The sequence below is a fragment of the Gekko japonicus genome, unplaced genomic scaffold (assembly GCF_001447785.1).
Source record: "Gekko japonicus isolate JY-2015 unplaced genomic scaffold, Gekko_japonicus_V1.1 scaffold763, whole genome shotgun sequence".
In the NCBI taxonomy this organism is placed as follows: Eukaryota; Metazoa; Chordata; class Lepidosauria; order Squamata; family Gekkonidae; genus Gekko; species Gekko japonicus.
Window position 1 is genome coordinate 398,463 of NW_015161426.1, and position 12,977 is coordinate 411,439.

At 44.9% G+C, this 12,977-nt stretch overlaps 1 protein-coding gene across 1 annotated transcript in view; it reads left to right on the forward strand.

Annotated features, from left to right (window-relative positions):
* The first annotated feature begins 5,217 nt into the window (after positions 1–5,217).
* The window catches only part of SGCD (sarcoglycan delta), a 359,455-nt gene continuing 351,695 nt past the window's right edge, over positions 5,218–12,977 (forward strand). Inside the window, exon 1 of the mRNA XM_015428722.1 lies at positions 5,218–5,480. The gene's annotated coding sequence lies outside the window, so the exon portion shown is untranslated. The remainder of the gene's footprint in view (positions 5,481–12,977) is intronic.

Consider the following 12,977-nt stretch of genomic DNA (forward strand, 5'->3'; position numbering starts at 1 on the left):
TCTTTCTTTCTTTCTTTCTTTCTTTCTTTCTTTCTTTCTTTCTTTCTTTCTTTCTTTCTTTCTTTCTTTCTTTCTTTCTTTCTTTCTTTCTTGTATTATTGCTAGGAGATTCAGAAGCTGGAAGTGGTCCAGGACTCCCTGGATGGATCCCAGTGCTGAAAATTAAATGAGATTAATTTTTGTGTATTGATTTGAATCAACATGAAATGTTGACCATCATGAAATAAAGCAGCATTTGTGTTTGCATAAAGTTGGTCAAAGAGAACAATGTGTGGTTACAGTATTAGATTAGACTTTGAGAGACTCAGGTTCAAATCCCCACTATACTATGAAACTTGCTGGAAAACCTTGGAACAATCACTCTCTCAGCCTAACCTACCTCACATGGTTATTGTGAAGGTAAAATGGAGAAGACTGCTTTATGCCAGCAACAGCTCCTTGGATAAATAAATGGTAGATAATGGAATGACAGTGCTGAAAGAAATTTGAGAACTCATCCAGATATATCCTGGGAGCTCCATGTCCAGAGTTCAGGTCCAAGACCATCAATTTTTAAAGCTCATTTAACAAGTGCCTGAAAGCCAAGGCTTACCATTTCTCCTGCTTTCAACAATGTGAGGAAGCAGGAGAAAAATGGGGGGGGGTTGATGATGTCACTCTAGGAATTTTCTAGGGATTCCAGAACTGACATCACATTTTCCATGCTGCCTTAGGAACTTTGCCAATCTTTATGATAAGAATTATATACCCACTTTCCGAGCTCTCATTCCCCTGTAGATGTTGTTTACCTAGACTTCCAGAAAGCTCCTGAAAGATTTCCTCATCAAATGATCCGAAGTAAACTCAGCAGTCATCGGATAAGAGGACAAGTCCTCTTGTGGATTAAAACTAGTTAATTAACAGGAAACAGAGTTCTCACAGTGGATGGTGGTAAGCAGTGGGGTACTGCAGGGCTCAGTACTAGGTCTAGTGTATTCTAACTTGTTCATTAATGATTTGGAGTTGGGAGTAAACAGTGAAATTGCTAAGTTTGCAGATGGCACTTAGTTGTTCAGGGCACTGAGAACCAGGGAGGACTGGGAGGCGCTCCAGAGGGATCCGACAAAAAACCTAAGTATAAATATACACTGACTGGATCTGAACTAGCAGTAACTGACCAGGAGACAGTTCTTGGAGTCATGGTAGATAACTCACTAAAATTGTCGATCCAGTGTATGACTGCAATTTAAAAAAGACAAATGCTGTGCTGGGAATTATTAGGAAGGGGATTGAAAACAAATCAGCCAGTATCATAATGCCCCTGTGTAAACATGTGGTGTGATCTCATTTGAAATATTGTTCACAGTTCTGGTCACCACACCTCTAAAGAGATAATATAGAATTGGAAAAGATGCAGGAAAGGGTGACTAAAATTATTAATGGGATGGAACACCTTCCTTATGAAGAAAGGTTAAAGAGGTTAGGGCTCTTTAGCTTGGAGAAATGAAGAAGAAGAAGAAGAAGAAGAGATTGGATTTATACCCCGCCCTTCACTTGGAGTCTCAGAGCGGCTTACAAACTCCTTTCCCTTCCCCTCCCCACAACAGACACCCTGTGAGGTGGGTGGGGCTGAGAGAACTCTGACACAAACTGCTCTTTTTCAAGAACAGCTGTGCCAGAGCTTGTGACTGACCCAAGGTCACATCAGCAGGTGTGAGTGGAGGAGTGGGGAATCAAACCCAGTTCTCCTAGATTAGAGTCCGCACACTTAACCACTACACCAAACTGAAAGGTGACATTATAGAGGTTTACAAAAATATGCATGGGACAGAGGAGGTAGAGAAAGAAATACTTTTCTCCCTGTCTCACAATATAAAAACTCATGGGCAGTCCATGAAATTAATGAGCAATAAGCTTAGAACATATATGTCTTCACCCAAAAAGTAATTAACACTTGGGATTCGCTGCCACAAGATGTGGTGGTGGCTACAAGCATAGACAGCTTCCAGAGGGGATTGGAAAAACAGATGTCTGGGGAAGGCCTGTAGCTATGGTGGGGCCTTCTGGGGTCTGGCCCTCCAACTTCTTCCTAAGGCCCCATGACTTCCGACTCTCTGGGCTGCTTGGAGAACTCACTGCTGCTACTCCAGCTGTGGCCCTACTGGGGAAGTTACCTTGACTCCTCCTGCCTTCTAGAGAATCCAGAGAGAAGGAGGCAGGAGGCAATCCCAGCTTGAAGTGGCAGTGGTGAGCCAGGCTGGCATGCAAGAGGTTCTCCACCTTGCTGCGCTGTGGTCTTTGCTGAGGGAGGAGCAGCAGCAGCCCAGTAGGCTTCGTCAGCCTCCCCCAGCACAGGGCGGTGATGGCAGTGGCATCAGGTGTGGCTTTGGCTCCTCAGTCTCATCCATGGCTAGGCTTTCAGCTCCCTTTTTCTCCCACCTGCCTGGCCCCCCGATACCCAATGACATGGCTGGCCACCCGCAAGGCCTCCTCCTTTTCCTCCTCCTCCTCTTGCCGCTGCTTCTGATCTCACATTCCTGGCGAGGTGCCTTGGGAAAGAGAGATGGCACTGAGGGAGCAAGAGCAGCCCAAGCTGCCTTGTGGGATACGAGGAGGAGGAGGCAGCAGCTGGCGGAGGAAGTGGCAGCGGTGGGTGCTGCGGAGGAGGCCTTTCCCTTCTCCCACTGAGCTGAGCCAGGGATTGAAAGTGGAGACTACCTTCCTTCCCCACCCAGCCCTTGTAAAATGGAGAGTGGTGGCTGGCTGGGAACTCTCCAAGTGGGCTGCTGGGGGCTCTCCAAGAGGGCGAGCACACCAGCACACTCCTCCACCACCTTCCCTTCCCATCTGCCTGCCCTGCCTACTGAGAAAGAGAGTCGGCTGGGGTTTGGGGGTCCAGGCTGCGGAAGCCCCCTTTGTGGGGGGGGGAGAGGAGGAGGCTATCAGTGTGCGGCTGGGTGAAAAGCAATGGGGCATTTAATTTAATTATCTTTAATTAAACCAATTAGGTGTTCCCCCGAGAAATTTAAATACCCCTCGGCAAAAGACATCCTGGCTACGGGCCTGGTCTGGGGAAGTGATGCTCTGTATTCTTGGTGCTTGGAGGGTCACAAATGGGAGGGCTTCTGGAGTTCTGGCCCCACTGGTGGACCTCCTGATGGCACCTGGGTTTTGGCCACTGTGTGACACAGAGTGTTGGACTAGATGGGCCATTGGCCTGATCCAACATGGCTTCTCTTATGTTTTTATGATCTTATACCCTCCATAATTTGAGTTGAAGAAAATTGGGGCAGATGACATTGATGGTGACACTGTAGGAATTTACCCAAATCACTGTGGTAAACATCATTGAGATTGGGGAATTCCTAGAGCAATCCTAGAGCATCACCCAGAAGTAAAATCAAATCCTCTTTGCTGTTCTAGGAATTCCCCCAGTCTCTGGTAATTGTCACCCAGAAGTGACTACATTTCACCCAAAACATCTCCTTCCTTTGGCACTACCTCTAAAATCTCCATGCATTTACTTATACAAGCTGGCAACCCTATGAGGGCCTCACTCATTCTGGGACCATATCTGCACAACATTTGCCTGAATTGAAATAGCCCTGGACATGGAACTCTCAGTGTCTTTAGACTTGGTTGTTGTACACACAACGGCAGAAAAGTGGTTAGTAAAAACATTCATTGAAGCAGTTATAAGGCAGAGTAAGGAGGTTAAAAAAGGTTTTTTAAAAAAGCTTGATTCAAGTTGCGTAGAAGACAAAGAGGCTAAAGTAGAAGCTATATCAAAAGCAGAAACTGATGGGAGTATCTTCTTAAAAAACATACAATAGTCAGTTTATGATAATGATAGTAGTCGGAGGAAGTAGAAGGGTGGATTGGTGAGAGATTAAAAGCTAGAAATAAGAAACAATAGTTAAATAAAAGAGAGCAGAACTGATCTCAGCCGGAGCAGGATGATCCTCATTTTCCACCCACCCTTTCAGTTAGGAGCTGTTATTCTCTTGGTAGAATTGACTTCAAACAGCAATGAGCATGCATTCGGCATATTACTGTATTTCACTGAGAAGTGCTGACCCCTATGCAGAACTGTGCAATTGGATAAGCCATCCACAGGGAGGGGGAAATAAAGGAGAAAATGGGGTTTCTTCACCTCTTTGGTTCCTTGTGGGATCCCACTTATTTATACTAAGCCCAAGTAGCTTACCACACAGAGAATAAGTGGGGAGGAGAGACCGAGTAGTTTTGAAAAGCACAAGAGTTCATGGAGAGAGTAGGGGGTGGTTCAATTATATTTAATGCATTTTAAGACTCTTTTTATAGCATTCAAAGGAATGCATAAGAAACAGTAAAATGTCCTACATTTTAAGTATTTAAGGGGGGGAACCCTTCTTTCTCCTAAATTATCTTTCCTATATTGTTACCTTGACAACTCTGCTACTGCTCCCCCCTCCAGGAATGCTTGACTATAGAGAAGATAGAGGAAGGAAGGACAGATTTATGTATATTTCTGTATGTGCTTCAGCTGCACAAACATATGCCATCTTAAGCAGCAGAAGTTATTCAGCATCTTGATCTATGGTATCATCTGGAAATGAAAAATATCAAGAGTTGGAACCCTTTCCTGACAAAAGGTACAACAACTTCCCTACCTAACCTCCTCACCCACCCTCTTTTCAGCCAAAACAACCACTTTTCATGTGTAATGAGAAAATGTTTTCAGGATTTCTGTGTGGGACTCTCAGTGTATAAAAGAGTGAGAGAGCTCAGATATAATTGTAGTATTTTTAGCACAGGCAGTTTACAGCCATGTATGACAGTATTAGTTTATAGCAGTAATGTGCTGAGAGATTCTAAAAATAAGCCTTCCTTTTTCGCAATTGAAATTAAAACAAGGCAGAACCATAGGTAAAGGAAGGGTGGTCCCAAACAGAAATCTGAATTCCCCTCCTTTTCCAATTTGGAAAAGCCATGAAAGTTGACATAACAGCAGTGGAGGTTAGCTCAGGATCTTTGATGCAAGGCATAAGTAAGGCAGAGGAACCTCCCACTCTTGAAGAGAAAATATTAATAACATCTACATTTGTTACTGAAATGATTCCCTTTATAGTTTCCAACACTAAACACACAGAGTCCCTGTGTTTTGCGCAGGGGCGTGTTTGTATGTGGGGAAGGGGGCTCTGTAATGCAAAACACATGTGTTGCCAATTGATATCTGGAGCCAGACCAGTAGCTGTAACTTGGCCTGACAAAGCCTTATTGAAGTAAAAGACAGAGTGTGGTTTCAAAGCAGTTAGAAAAAGAACGGGAATGCTGTTCAGGAAATTCTTCAGGCATGGGCAGGGACTTGGCTGCAATTCCGCTGGTGGAAAATCTGACAGGGGCAGCTTCTGAAGGCAGGGTAGGCCTCGTGCTGCTCTGAAAGCAACAGTGCATCTTCTTCTCCCCACCCCTGCATACCCTAGACCTTGTCCTTTCATCTGGCTTCTGAGGAAAGAAAGGTAAGAGACTATTGTTCTTTCTCCATGCTGCTCTCTTGGCATTGTTGTCCCTTTGTTCTAAGGCTTGAAGGGACTGTTTTGTGTTCAGTGAATTGTTTCAGTAGGAGGAAGCTGGAAATCTGTTGCTCTGTCTGCTTGAGAAAGCATTACCTGCTGAGGTTGCTGACTTTCTGACTTTTCACCGGACTTCTGAGCTTATGAAGAGGTGCTACTTTTGGCACTCTCCCCACATAAACATACTCCTTTTCCCAACTTTCCCCTCTGCTGTGGAAACTGTGAGTAAGGAAGCTTAGCTTTGTAGTTTAGCTGAGACTGTGTGAAGACAAGAGAAACCTTCCCCAGTTTCATTTTGCTAATTCACACAGTAAAATCCAGTAGAAAAGTGCACTGAAAGTGGATTGAAAGTGGATTATTTAGTGTGTCTGACCCAGCCTTGATGTAGAGGATATTGTGAATGCTATCTGTTTCTCATAACTGCAGGTGGTGTGATGTATGATTATTTGACTGAAAAGAGAATAAGGCTGTTACCAAGTAGCTTGCAGTGTACATTTTGTCTTAGCATGTTTCTTTTTGTGTTGCCAAAAGTATAGCAAACTGTGCTCTGTAATATCTTTCAGAAAACTCTGAGAAAGACTGTGTTCGCTATTTTTAACGTACTTCAGTTCATAACATACTTCAGTGCCCCTCCTCCTCTGGTGAGGTTACTTTGCCAAATGAAAGCTTCTATGAATCTTTATTTTAAAGAAGGGAAGGATCTCTTCCCCCCCCCCCCCAGAAAATACTGAACATGTGTCTTAGTTCCTTATGCTCTAATGTTGGGCATTAACATTTACTCCTAATGACCTGGCATATCTGTGCAGTGTCTGAAAATGACTACACAGGAGGGTTGTCAACATGTGCAAAAGAATCAGAAGGGAACATGATCTTGCATCTTTAGACTGCTTCCCTATCCCTTTTATATTTTTGTAGCCTCAGACTGGCACAAAGAATTTTTTAAGGATACATTTTAGATGCCTTTGATGTGTCCCTATTACAGAGAAAGAACAATAAATAAAAAGAACTATGCATTGGGGTATGAAGGAAGTTCCGAATATGTAGCATTCAGTGGCAGTGGTTAGAGCAAGGACTGAAGACTGTTCCTTTTCTTTTGCTCTGCAAATATGGAATAGTTCCATCATAACTAACATAAAATTGTTATCCACTGTGGAGATGGGGCAGAGGTTTCACAGGAGATCAAGTACAAAGCCAACAGATAGAATGACAAGGTTTCAACTACTTAATAAATGGAATAAAACATACTAGCATTCCTTTTCATCTTTGGGTTTAGATTTAGGATGCCTCCAGGCAAAAGCGGGGAGGAAAGACAAGGAAGTTCTCTTTTCTCTTAAACACATGGCTGAAAATAATATAACTCCTGCATTTACTAAAAAAGCTGCCAATAGTACATAAGGACTAAGTACTTTCAGCAACTTGGCCAACAGACAATAATCCAACCAAACAGGAACTGAAGATGGCACTGATGTTTGGTGGGGTCTAACCTTGGCATCAGTTTTGTCAAGTGACCTAGGGTTGGTTGCTGGAGAAATGTCAGACTGTGGTGAGCAGTGAATTATAGGCATGGGAGTAGAGGCCAAAGCAGGGGGGGAAAGTCATATCAATCTGGATTGAATAGGGAAGGATTTTTTTTTTTACACAATATTCTGGGAACTCCAAGATGTGTGCGTTTGAGACCCAAGATCGGGGCTATGTCTTTTGAAGAAAAGGCTTTGTGGAGAGTGTTTAATCTGAAAATTAGGATGTTGAAATCAGTTGGTAGATTGTACCCAAAGGTTCCCCATCATCCTGGAGGGAGGTGAGAAGTGGAGTGTCTCAGGGTTTTGTAGGGTTGCCAAATCTTCTTCCCCCCGCGGCGGGGGAGCGTCGCTGCGGTCCGGGAGTCGTCCGGATGTGCGCGCGCGCCGGCAGCACATCGCCGGAAGTGACGGGCGACGTGCTGACGTTGGGGGCGTGGCTGGGCCCGCCGGAGGGGAAAACCATATGGTTTTCCCCTCTGACGAGCTCGGGGTTCCCCCGGGCCGAAATTCCCCTGCGGCGGAAATCGGGCCGCGGAAGCGGGGGATTCCCCGCCCCCCGGCCCGATTTGGCAACCCTAGGGTTTTGTTTTGGACCCAGTGCTGATTGACATCTTTATAAATGACTTAAAAAATGAAGTTCAGAATGTACTCATCAAGTCTGCAGATGATACTAAATTGGGTGAGGTAGTGAATACCTTAGAGGACAAAAATAGGATGCAGCTGGATTTAGATAAAATGGAGGATTGGGCCCAGGCAAATAAAGCTGTTATGTATTGGGACTGAATCACCCTAGAGACTGGCTGATTGAATCACCCTAGAGACTGACTGAGCTTGGAGCACAAGAACAATAGCCGACCAGGACTCCAGAATAAACCAATCAAGTAGTAATGTTTTGTAAATAGCCTATCACGGGGAGTGTGTGTGTGTGTGGAGTGAGGTGTTTTGCATGCATATAAGCAGGGCTCCAGCCCTGCTAGAGTTGTCTTAGAGTTAAGCTGAAATCACTAATAAACTATGAGCTGATCACTATACGAGTCTCGAACCCAGTATATTGCAAAAATGAAGTTTAATAGGGACAAGTGTAAAGTGTTGCAGTTGGGTAGTAATAATCAGTTATATAAATATCAGATGGGTAAAACCTGTCTGGTAGTACCAGTTGGGGCTTCTAGTTGTTCATAAGCTTAATATGAGCCAGCAGTGTGATGCAGTGGTTAAAAAAAGGCTAATTTAATTTTAGGCTGCATTAACAGAAGTGTAATGTCAAGGTCAGATGAGGTATTAGTACGGCTGTACACTGCTTTGGATAGAGCTCACCTGGAGCACTGTGTTCAGTTTTGGACACCACAGTTTAGGAAAGATGTTAATAAGCTGGAAGAAGTCCAGCATAGGGCAACAAAGCTGATGAGGGCTTGGAGCCCATGTCCTGTGAGTAGAGGATGAAGGAGCAGGGCATCTCTGAGTTGGAGAAGAGACATGTGAGGTGATATCACTGTCACCTTCCAATACCTAAAGGCAGGGGTCTTTTCGTAGAAAAAAGAGCTGCAGGAGCTCATTAGCATATGATATGCTAATGAGCTACTGGGCTATTAGCATAGGCCATGCCCCCTGACGTCACCGGAAGTAATGACAGAAGGGGAAGCAAAAGGGGAGGAGGCATCTTCAAAAACCTTCCCTCCCCCAGCTTGGGGGGGGGAGCGAAGAGAGAAGGGGTTTAATAATCTTTCCATTTAATCTTTCCATTTATTAATCGCTCAATCCATGCAGAGCTGCCGGCTCTGAGTGATGTACAGTTACTCATGAATATCACATGGGACTAACAATGCTTGGGGGTAAGGGAAGACAACATATATCAATTAAATCACACACATGTTTTTATCGTAGTCAACGGAGATAGTCAGCTTTAAACCCCTTCTCACTACAGTTGGGCCACAGGAGGAAAGATGGAAGGAAAGAGAGAGAGTAGAGAGAAGGAAAGAAGGAAGGAAAGAGGGAAAGAAACAGAAAGAAGGAGGGAAAGAAACAGAGAAGGGAAGAAGGAGGGAAACAGGGAAAAGAGGAAAAAAGAGAAGAGAAGAAGGGAAAGAAAGAGAGAAGGGAAGAAGGAAGGAAAGAGGGAAGAAAAAGAAAAAGAAAGGAGGGAAAGATGGCAAAGAGATGGAGGGAGGGAGGCTCTCCCACCACCTCCCATCAAGCCCCTGCCACCCCCACCCCAGCGGATCCCTTACTTACCGCTTCGGCAGGGGTCAGGGGTGCCGGCGGCGGGGCTCTCCAGGCATCCCCCAAGCAGCAGTGCTCCTGCGCAAGCCGGGGAACGCAGCGATGGGGCTCTCCCGGTGTCCCCCAAGCCACAGCGCTCCCACGCGGGCTCAGGGGACATGGTGACGGGGCTCTCTGGGCATCCCCCGAGCCGCAGCGCTTGAGACAACTGGGGGCAGGGCTTTCCCGGCCTCCCCTGAGCCGCAGTGCTCTTGCGTGAGCTTGGGGTCCCCGGGGTCGGGGCTTGCCACACGGGCTGCCGGAGCAGTGCTCCAGCGTGCTCCGGCCCCAAAAGACCCCTGCCTAAAGGGATGTCATGCAGAGGATAGGGCAGATATGTTTTCAGTTGTGTTTGATGATAAGCCCCAGACTAATGGATATAAACTACAGCAATTGAGGTTTCATCTAAATTTGAGGAAGAACTTTCTGACGGTCAGATGTGTTCAACACTGAAACAGTCTCCCTTGTGAAGTGGTGGATTCTTCATCATTGGAGGTTTACTTCTGCTTTTGCAGGGGATTGGACTAGATGACCATGGTTGTGTCTTCCAACTTTGAGATTAAATAAAAAATTATTTTTTAAAAAAAACGTCAGACAGGAACATACACAGTCCTGGTTGGGGTGCAAGGTGCCTTGGGGATTCCTGCATGTGTTTAGTGCCACTGAGCAAGCTGATCATCCTAGGAACTGCAAGCTCAGTATTAACCATGCAGCTTGGACATAATGGCTTAGATCAAGCAAAGCACAAGCAGAAAGATAAATTTAGTACAGATCTGCTTGCTCAAGATCTTCTGCAGCATCTATATATCATAGTGCCCAGAAATTTGTTGCCAAGGCCTTCTGCAAGCAGAAATGTAAGTGGGGATACTATATGTTTGATTTTGTGGAAGCAGCTGCCACAGTCCTTTGCTTGTGTTTCCACTTGTACAAAGGCTCTAGCAGAAGCAGAAATTTGCACTGGAGCCAACCCAAGCACTTTCTGAATACTGTCCCTCTCTCAACTAGGGGTGTACAAAAAAGAAAAAGAAAAACTCTTGGTATTTTTGGGGAATGGGTATATTGAACCCAAAAAACATCACTATTTCCTGATATTCCTTTATCCCAATTTCGGTATGGTATCTGGATTTGAGAAATATTCAGGAACCCAATTTTTTTGGCTTCATTATACCCTATGGAGACCATTATAGTCTGCGGGTGTCTGGGGTTCTGGGGGGCAATGCTCCCTCTAAGCTGTGGAGTCATGTGAGCAAAAATTCTACTTTGTGAGCTACTGGCATTAACGTTGTGAGTGAGCGATTTGGCTACTGCATAAATTAGTTTGCTCTGGAGCCCTCCTTCCTGAGCTAAGACAAAAATGGGTGAGACAGAGGCTAAAAAACTGTGAGCTAGCTCACACTAACTCAGCTTAGAGGGAACACTGCTGGGGGGTTATTTTTTTGAGGCGGAGGCACCAAATTTACAGCATAGCTGCTGGTGCCTCTACCTCTAAACTCCCTCCACAAGTCTCAAAAAGATTGGACCAGGGGGTCCAATTCTATGGGCCCCCAAAGGAGGTGCCCCTATTCTCCATTGCTTTCAGTGGAGGGGGAAAAGGCATTTCAAGGGATCCTGCCAACCTAGCAGTTCGAAAGCAAGAAATTGCCAGTAGATAAATAGGTACTGCTTCGGTGGGAAGGTAACAGCGTTTTGTGCGCCTTGGCATTTAGTCATGCCGGCCACATGGCCACAGAAATGTCCTTGAACAGCGCTGGCTCTTCAGCTTGGAAACGGAGATGAGCACCACCCCCTAGAGTTGGATTCGACTGGCTTTCGAGCAAGGGAAACCTTTACCTTTATCTAGTCCCTTTAAATGTTTTCTTGAAGCCACATGACTCCATGACAAGTGAACTTAGAAGGCGTTTCAAGGGCTCACATTCCCTTTAAACCCCTCCAAGCAACTAGTTCACCTGGAAGGCATATAAAGGAACTGCAGGCCTGTTAAACACCAGAGTTCACTTGCCACAGAGTTTCATGGTTTGGAGTGGGTATTTAAAAGGCCTGTGATGTGTGTATGTGTGTGTCAAGTGCAGTCAAATCACTTATGACTTATGAAACTGTGTGAATTAATTACCTAGGTAGTGATAGGTAGAGTTAAGTGTGTCCTAGAATTCCAAGACCTGTAAGTAATTTCAGATAATTTAAAACTGCTTCATCTTTACTAGTGTGCCATTAGGCTTTTAAGAGACCTATTAACTGGTATGGATTAGTTAAGAGCCACTTACTGAGCCTTTGAAATACATAAACAGATGATCTCTGCTTATGCTTGTAGTGTTACAGTAGTGTATATTTACATGGTACAGCGACATTTCATTGTAAAGGAATAAAGTGTAAGAAAGGAAGTACCCCAAATAGCCAGAGAAGGTAGAGAGGTCCAGTCATGGAGACTAGCTGCTTAGCCCTGCCTTAGCCAGTTTAGTGTAGTGGTTAAGAGCAGTGGACTCTAATCTGGAGAACCGGGTTTGATTCCCCCTTCTCCACATGCAGCCAGCTGGGTTACCTTGGGTCAGTCACAGTTCTCTCAGAGCTGTTCTCTCAAGAGCAGTTCTCTCTCAGCCTCACCTACCTCGCAGGGTGTCTGTTGTGTGGAGAGGAAGGGAAGGAGATTGTAAGTTGCTCTAAGACTCCGAGTGAAGGGTGGGGTATAAATCCAACTCTCCTCCTCCTCCTCCTCCTCCTCCTCCTCCTCCTCCTTTTGCTTTCTCCTGCTTGGTAGAGTAAAGGCATTTTATTTATTTTATTCATTTCTCCCCAACAGGGATCCAAAGCAGCTTACATCATTCTTCTCCCACTATTTTATTTTCACAACAGGCTGAGAGAGTGTGACTGGCCCAAGGTCACCCAGCAAACTTCCATAGTACAAGTGGGGATTCAGAGGAATGCAGCAAAGACATTTGCACATAGTACTCCTGCAGTGCACTAAGCTGTGCAGGCCAAGTACCAGCAAGATCACCCTGAGGTGCTCAGAACAACACAGTCTCCATATGAGCAAAACAATCCAGGAATACAAGTAGAGAGGCCATCACTTTCATGGAAGGTGGCAGGAGCTGACTTAACAGATGACTGCTTCTTAAATGGACAGTTCTATGTGGCCTGCTCCAGAGTGAGCTCATCAAGCAGCCTGGTGATCCTAGCACCTGAGGCAGAACCACCAAAGTGGTCTACAGAGAGGTCCTTTGGTAGAGGGGGGTGGGGGAAGTACATATGTCTCATGTCATTTTTTACACTACAATCTTCTCCACTAGAATTCCTACAACAAAAGTCACATTTCAAACTTCACACCATTGGTATTATAACTGGATTTACGGAACTTAAATACCGTAGCGAAGCACAGGTATCAGGCTAGTATACAATAAAGCAAATAGGCAACATGTAAACCTATTAAAACTGATGCAGTAATCCAGGGGTTGCGTCCAGTGATGATGTCTCAGCTCAGATAAGTGTTAAACGGTGAGTACTGGACGAGGTCTAAAAAGCCAGCAAAAAAATGCAGTTGCTGAAATATTGGGAAGCTCTGATAGCATGTTAAGGGAGTTTTGGATAATGAAAGAATAACATCTAAATTATCATCCTTTTGTTTTTTACAAAGCAAATATTAGTACATTTCTTTATATATATATAAATCTAATAA